Source organism: Mustela nivalis (assembly GCF_964662115.1).
Source record: "Mustela nivalis genome assembly, chromosome: 10".
Lineage (NCBI taxonomy): Eukaryota > Metazoa > Chordata > Mammalia > Carnivora > Mustelidae > Mustela > Mustela nivalis.
In genome coordinates, this window is record NC_139029.1 from 29,236,836 (window position 1) to 29,243,165 (window position 6,330).

Consider the following 6,330-nt stretch of genomic DNA (forward strand, 5'->3'; position numbering starts at 1 on the left):
AGTGTAAACTAACTTTTATATGCACTGGAAAACCAAAAACTTCAAAAAAACCAAAAACTTGCTTTATTCTGATATTTGCTTTCTTGCAGTGGCCTGGAAGGGAATTTGCCATATCTCCCAGGTGTGCCTAGACAGGGAGGGAGCACGCAAGGACAAGAATGGAAGAAGAAACTAACTCCCTTGCCCCAAGCCCTGCGAACTTCCCGTGGGCTCTTGAGATGGCTGACACTTTCTGTGTCACTCCAGCAATGCTCTGACTCCCTAGTAACAGCAGCGCCTTCCCGCTACAGCCCCAGATTCCAGGGTCCAATTTCCTAACTGCTTGCAAAGCCAGCCCCATTGTGCCCATCTCAGAGATACCAGCACTAGCCAGCCCGTGTCCTGTTCCCAAACATGGGTCTCAGCCCCATGGAAACTTCTTCCAGATTCAGAGACACCAGCATCCTCCAAACAGTGCCCATCCTTAGAGTGTTCCTGCTCTGCTTTGCCCTCCTCCAAACTCACACGGAGTCTGGATCGCTCAGCTCTCATCTCTGAGCTCCTTTAGCAACTTTTATTGAGTCCGTTAACACCTTTATAGCTAGTTAGCAATTCCTGATAGTCCGTTCTCTCTGTTGCAATCATTGGTGGGCTTCTGCTTCCTGAATGGGCTCTGGCTAACTGAGACAATGTGACAGGAGGGAATTTTTTGGACATTGCTTTGGTTGTGTTCTTGGAGTTGGATTTGGTGCTGACCTCCTTGTCCGTGGACAATGGGATGATAGCAGTTGTAGCTGTGGAGGCCAAGAAAAACAAGGCTGTACCCATCTCGAGTCTAGCCCTGACATAAGTGCAGCCATCTTGATGTTCCAGATTATCACAAAATATTTCTTGGGTTCTGACCTACTCAGATGAGCACTTTAAACAGTCCCTCTCTCCTTTAATGATTGATTTAAGCCCCTGGACTCAGTTGCCTCTGTCTTTCATAACTCTCCTCTACATTCCCCAACTGATCAATGTTGACCCGAGTATGTAGGGACAACTCTATGCCCCTACTCAGCAGGAATAAGTTACAGAAGATGAGACCTCCCACCTTCAACAACCTTAAAGATTTAAAGGTCAAAATTGTTCAGGGGGAAATGTGGAGGCCAAGAAAATTAAGGCCATCCCACCTCAGGTTTAGCCTTAGCATAGGTACAGCCATCTTAGCTCTGGCAGCCATCTCAGACCCCTGTGCCCAAGGGCTGAACTTTCCCCTACTTTGCTTTAGTAAGCCCCACCCTGCTTTGGTTCCAGGAATCCCCACCCTGCTTTAGTAACAGGAACCCATAATTACCTCTGCCTTAACTAAGCTCGGGGTCCAAGTCCCTACTCCGCTGCTGTGTTGAGTATACTTGGGCCCAAGCTGAAGCTTGTCAAATAAAGCCTCATGTGATTGTATCGGTGCTTGGCTCTGAGAGACGCGAAAACTGGGGCACAACAGTAGCATGCAAAGACTTCACAATCAATCAAACTATCACCCCTGGTTGACTGTGATGAAATGCCTATTGGAAGTGCCAGGGGATAAAGCAGCTGCTTCCCTTGGTCACTATGGTGGAGACCATGACTACAAGGACCATGGTGTGGCATGAATTCTTTTGAATGCCCCAGAGTGCTTGTGGAAAGAAGATGGATGAGCTCACATGAATAGTCAGTTGGGATTATGACTTGAATTTGAGGAGTCATTAACATATCTTAGAAATGGATGTCTTAAAAATGGATACAACCATTACTGCAACCATTACTGCAACCATTACTGCATCTTCTCCTTTGGGGGATACGTGAAGACTTGTGCACAGGGATGCGGAATAGCCAAAGGGAGGGAGGGTGCCATTCGTTAAGCTGTTGTCTGTTAGCTCCAACCGGCCCTTCCAGACTTTGCCTTGCAACGTGAGGGCAGGGACTCCGCCAATCACTTCTCTGCTCTGCCAAAAGTAGGCTCCCTATAGTCTCTGTCTACATGCGGTACAAGGGACGACAGGATTGCCAGAAGGAGGAACTGGCTTCTTCCCCTGGAGTTCCCAAACTTGTATCCTCCAGGAACACTTCACCATGGTCACAGCAGACCCTCCTGTGGGGCTTGCTGAATCCATTTGGGGTTTTTCCCAACATTGGGACACCAACCTTATTGCGCTTCGCTCAGAAACCCCAACCACAGCTGAACAGTACCCCTCCTCAGAGATCTCAGTCTCCGCTCTGCAAGGCCTGCTTCTCCGCTAAGCTTGAGTTTTTAAAAATTTAAATACCTTCCCTTTGTTCTCCCAGCCCAGATGATGGTATTGCTTCCAGTAATTGCTGCCTCCAAGATACCCACAGCTAACCACTCAGTAACTTTAGACCTAGGGGACAATCACTGAGGTTAAATTCTCTCTGCTCAAATAAATCGTGCGGTTTCTATCTCCTGATCAGACCCTTCCTGATACATACACCATAGTGCAGGACACCGTAGCACTGAAAAAGATATTTGTCGAACTAATGGCAATAACACTTATGAGCCTTACTGCCTCGGGATTTGTTCTAAGTGCCCTACAGGCCTTTCTTCATTTAATTGTCAAAGTAATCTGATGAGATAGGAATTGTTATCCCTAATAAAAGGAAAAATAAGTACTTATCTGTAGTGAGTATTCAATTGAACACACGGCCAGGGAAAGCAGGGGAACTGGATCCAGTAGAGAAGTGAGGCCCTGGGAGATCGCATCTTCAGATTAAGTGTTAACAAATACCTGGGGATGCCTGGAAGGCTTCCTTCGAGGTAGTTAATGTACAGGGGCTGAACATGCCCTGTAGAAACAGAGGGTGAGTTTCTTTTTTTTTTTTTTTTAAAGATTTTATTTATTTATCAAAGAGAGAAGGGGAGAGAGCGAGCACAGGCAGACAGAATGGCAGGCAGAGGCAGAGGGAGAAGCAGGCTCCCCGCTGAGCAAGGAGCCCGATGTGGGACTCGATCCCAGGATGCTGGGATCATGACCTGAGCCGAAGGCAGCTGCTTAACCAACTGAGCCACCCAGGCGTCCCATGAGGGTGAGTTTCTAAGGGTGACAGCCCCAGTTTCAGCAGAAGGGGGATTGGTTGATTTAAACGTACATTTTCTTATCATCTCATTCTTACCACGAGGAACCTGAGCCACAGAGCAGTTAAGCAGCCTCCCGTTGGTCCCATGGCAGCTCAGTGATAGAGCCAGACATTGGTAGGTATGGCAGGTGGCTTTTCATGGGAATTGGTTTCCTGAGGCCGTATTTCCTTTCCTACAGGTCTTCATACAGGCCAAGCCTTCCTGGTCAGGCAGGTTGACCTCAGAGTTGGTATATTTAACCACTTTGGTACACTCTTTCTAACAGGAGGGGGCAATAGAGAGAGAGAGAGTGAGAGTGAAAGAAAGAGAGACCAAGAATATAGTATTGCTGGGGCGCCTGGGTGGCTCAGGGGATTAAAGCCTCTGCCCTCGGCTCGGGTCATGATCCCAGGGTCCAGGAATCGAGGCCCACATCGGGCTCTCTGCTTGCGGGGAAGCCTGCTTCCTCCTCTCTCTCTGCCTCTCTGCCTACTTGTGATTTCTCTCTGTCAAATAAATAAGTAAATAAATAAATAAGAATATAGTATTGTTAAGAGCACGGACTCTAGTGCTCCATAAATCTAGGCTAAAACTCCAGATTTACCTTATGCCACTTACAACTTCAATGAACTCATTAGGTTACTTAGCTTTTCTAAACTCAGTTTCCTCATCTGTATAGTGGGAAAAACAATACATACATACCTAAAAGAGCAGTCAGTTTAATCTATTTTGTATCAGTTTTTTAAAAGCATACCAATTTGTAGTCCATGACTGCCCCCTAGAGGTAAGATTAAAATTTGCGCTCTATCCTTACACAAAATACAGCTCTGAAAAGCCGTATACTTCCCCAACTGTTCAGTGACAAAGCCAGTAGTTTCTGCAAATCAAATGGCCCAATAACCACCACTCTGTAGAGTCTCTGATGTCTTTGAATTGCAAGATTAGGCTTCTTCAAATGGAATCAGCAAGGCTCGGCCCAGGTGAGTACTGCAGGGCATTGTGGCACCAAAGAAGGGATTTGCATGAAACGTAAAGTGACCTGCTATGAGCAATAACAGCAGCATGAAACCCAGAGTGTTCCCGGGTCAGAGAAAGAAATGATCCCCTCTCTTATACAAATGGCTTCAAATAACAACAGAAAGAGAGAGAAGAAACCTGACCAATTCATTTTATTAGGTTAAACTAAGTCTGCAATCCTTTATCTTAAATTCTTTGGGGTTTGGGAGTTTAGAAAGATAGTACAGGGATGCCTGGGTGGCTCAGTTGGTTAAGCAGCTGCCTTCGGCTCAGGTCGTGATCCCAGCGTCCTGGGATGGACTCCCACATCGGGCTCCTTGCTCAGCAGGGAGCCTGCTTCTCCCTCTGCCTCTGCCTGCCATTCTGTCTGCCTGTGCTCGCTCTCTCCCCCTTCTCTCTCTCTGATAAATAAATAAAAAAAATTAAAAAAAATAAGTAAAAAATAAAAAAGAAAGAAAGATAGTACAATGTACAAGTTGTGTATAACACCTCCAGCAAAGTCTGGACCAACTCTGACAATCAAATATGTAATATCTTCATAGCATAACATACTAAATGGGATATGGGGCACTTGGATGGCTCAGTGGGATAAGCCTCTGCCTTCTGCTCAGGTCACGGTCTAGGTCCTGGGATGGAGCCCTGCATCGGGCTCTCTGCTCAGCAGGGAGCCTGCTTCCCCCTCTCTCTCTGCCTGCCTCTCTACCTTCTAGTGATCTCTCCCTCTGTCAAATGAATAAATAAAATCTTTTTTAAAAAAATAAAAATAGGGGTGCCTGGATGGCTCAGAGGGTAAGCGTCTGCCTTTGGCTCAGGTCATGGTCCTAGGGTCCTGGGATTGAGCCCTGCATCTGGCTCCCAGCTCAGCGGGAAGTCTGCTTCTCCTTCTCCTGCTCCCCCTACTTGTGTTCCCTCTCTCACTCTCTCTCTGTCAGATAAATAAATAAAATCTTAAAAAAAATTTTTTTTTTAAACTATAAATAGGCTCACCTCAATTCAGATCAGGTTCTGCTGCCAAATGAGTTTGCTGAAGAAATACTCTCCCTTAAAAAAAAAAAAAAGCCTCTATTGTTAGTTCTCAGAACTTTATGAATTTTAGAATCGCAGATAAAGACCGTGAGCCTATTAATAGATGCCAAACAAATCTGGGAGGCTAGTATGAAAAAGAAAATTTAGCCCAAACTTGTTAAAATATTTGGAAAGCTCCTAAAGTAAAACACAGCAGGGTATAAAACAAACAAACACATAACATGACCCCTTCTCTCCCATTCTTTGCCCTCTACTTTCAAAATATATCCAATATATAATCCACCACTTTTTACCACCTCCAGAGCCATTTGTCCCCCATCCACATCACCATCTCTCAACTGAATTTTTGTAATAGTTAGTTCTCTCTCCACAGAAGCCAGAATGGTTCCACTAAAACACATCAGGTCTTGTCACTCCTCTGGGCAAACCTCTGGTGTCTTCCCATTGAATTCAGAATAAAGTTAAAGTTCTTACAATCACCTGCAAAGCTTTACCTGATCTGATCTCCCAGCGATTTTTCTGGCCTCACCTCCTACTGCTCTCCCACGGCTCACTCCACTTGAGCTGAAATGGCCTCGAGGCTCCTTGAACTGGAGGGGAAGCCCCAGGCAAAACACCACAGAGTCCCTCCGTTCTTACCTGAAGTCCACCAGGTTTTCGTGAATAAATACTTCTCAATCTGTTACGTGGCTGAGGCACAGGGGCTCAGGAGCAACTGTGCTAGGTTCTAGAGACAAAGATCCAACATAGGTATTTTTCATTATTCCACACCCACTTAAAGGATACCTGGTCAGATTCTTCCTGAGAGTGACCTTATGGGTATGGAATCGTGCCAGGGACCCAAGGAGATGTCAGAATCAGATCTCAGAGCCTTATTTCTATGAGCATCTCCATGGTTTGGCCTGAGGTTGGTACGGTCAGCTACTGCTTGGCTCTGAGAACACAATAGGCACAAGCCTTGGTGTCCAAGTGGGACAGAGAGACACACCTGACTATAGTTACAGGGTGTGTTTTTGATTGGCTTCTGGGTTTGAAATCTCTCACGTGGCTTACGGCTGCCCACTTTTCCTGCCTGATCTCATGGCCCTCCTCTGCACCCTCTGACCTTTTCATTCCTTGAGTGTGTGCAAGTGTCTCTCCCTCAAATCTTCTCCCACCTTCCTCCTCTCCCTGCTGCTTCTTCCTTTAGGCTTCAGCTTAGAGGAAACTTTATATTT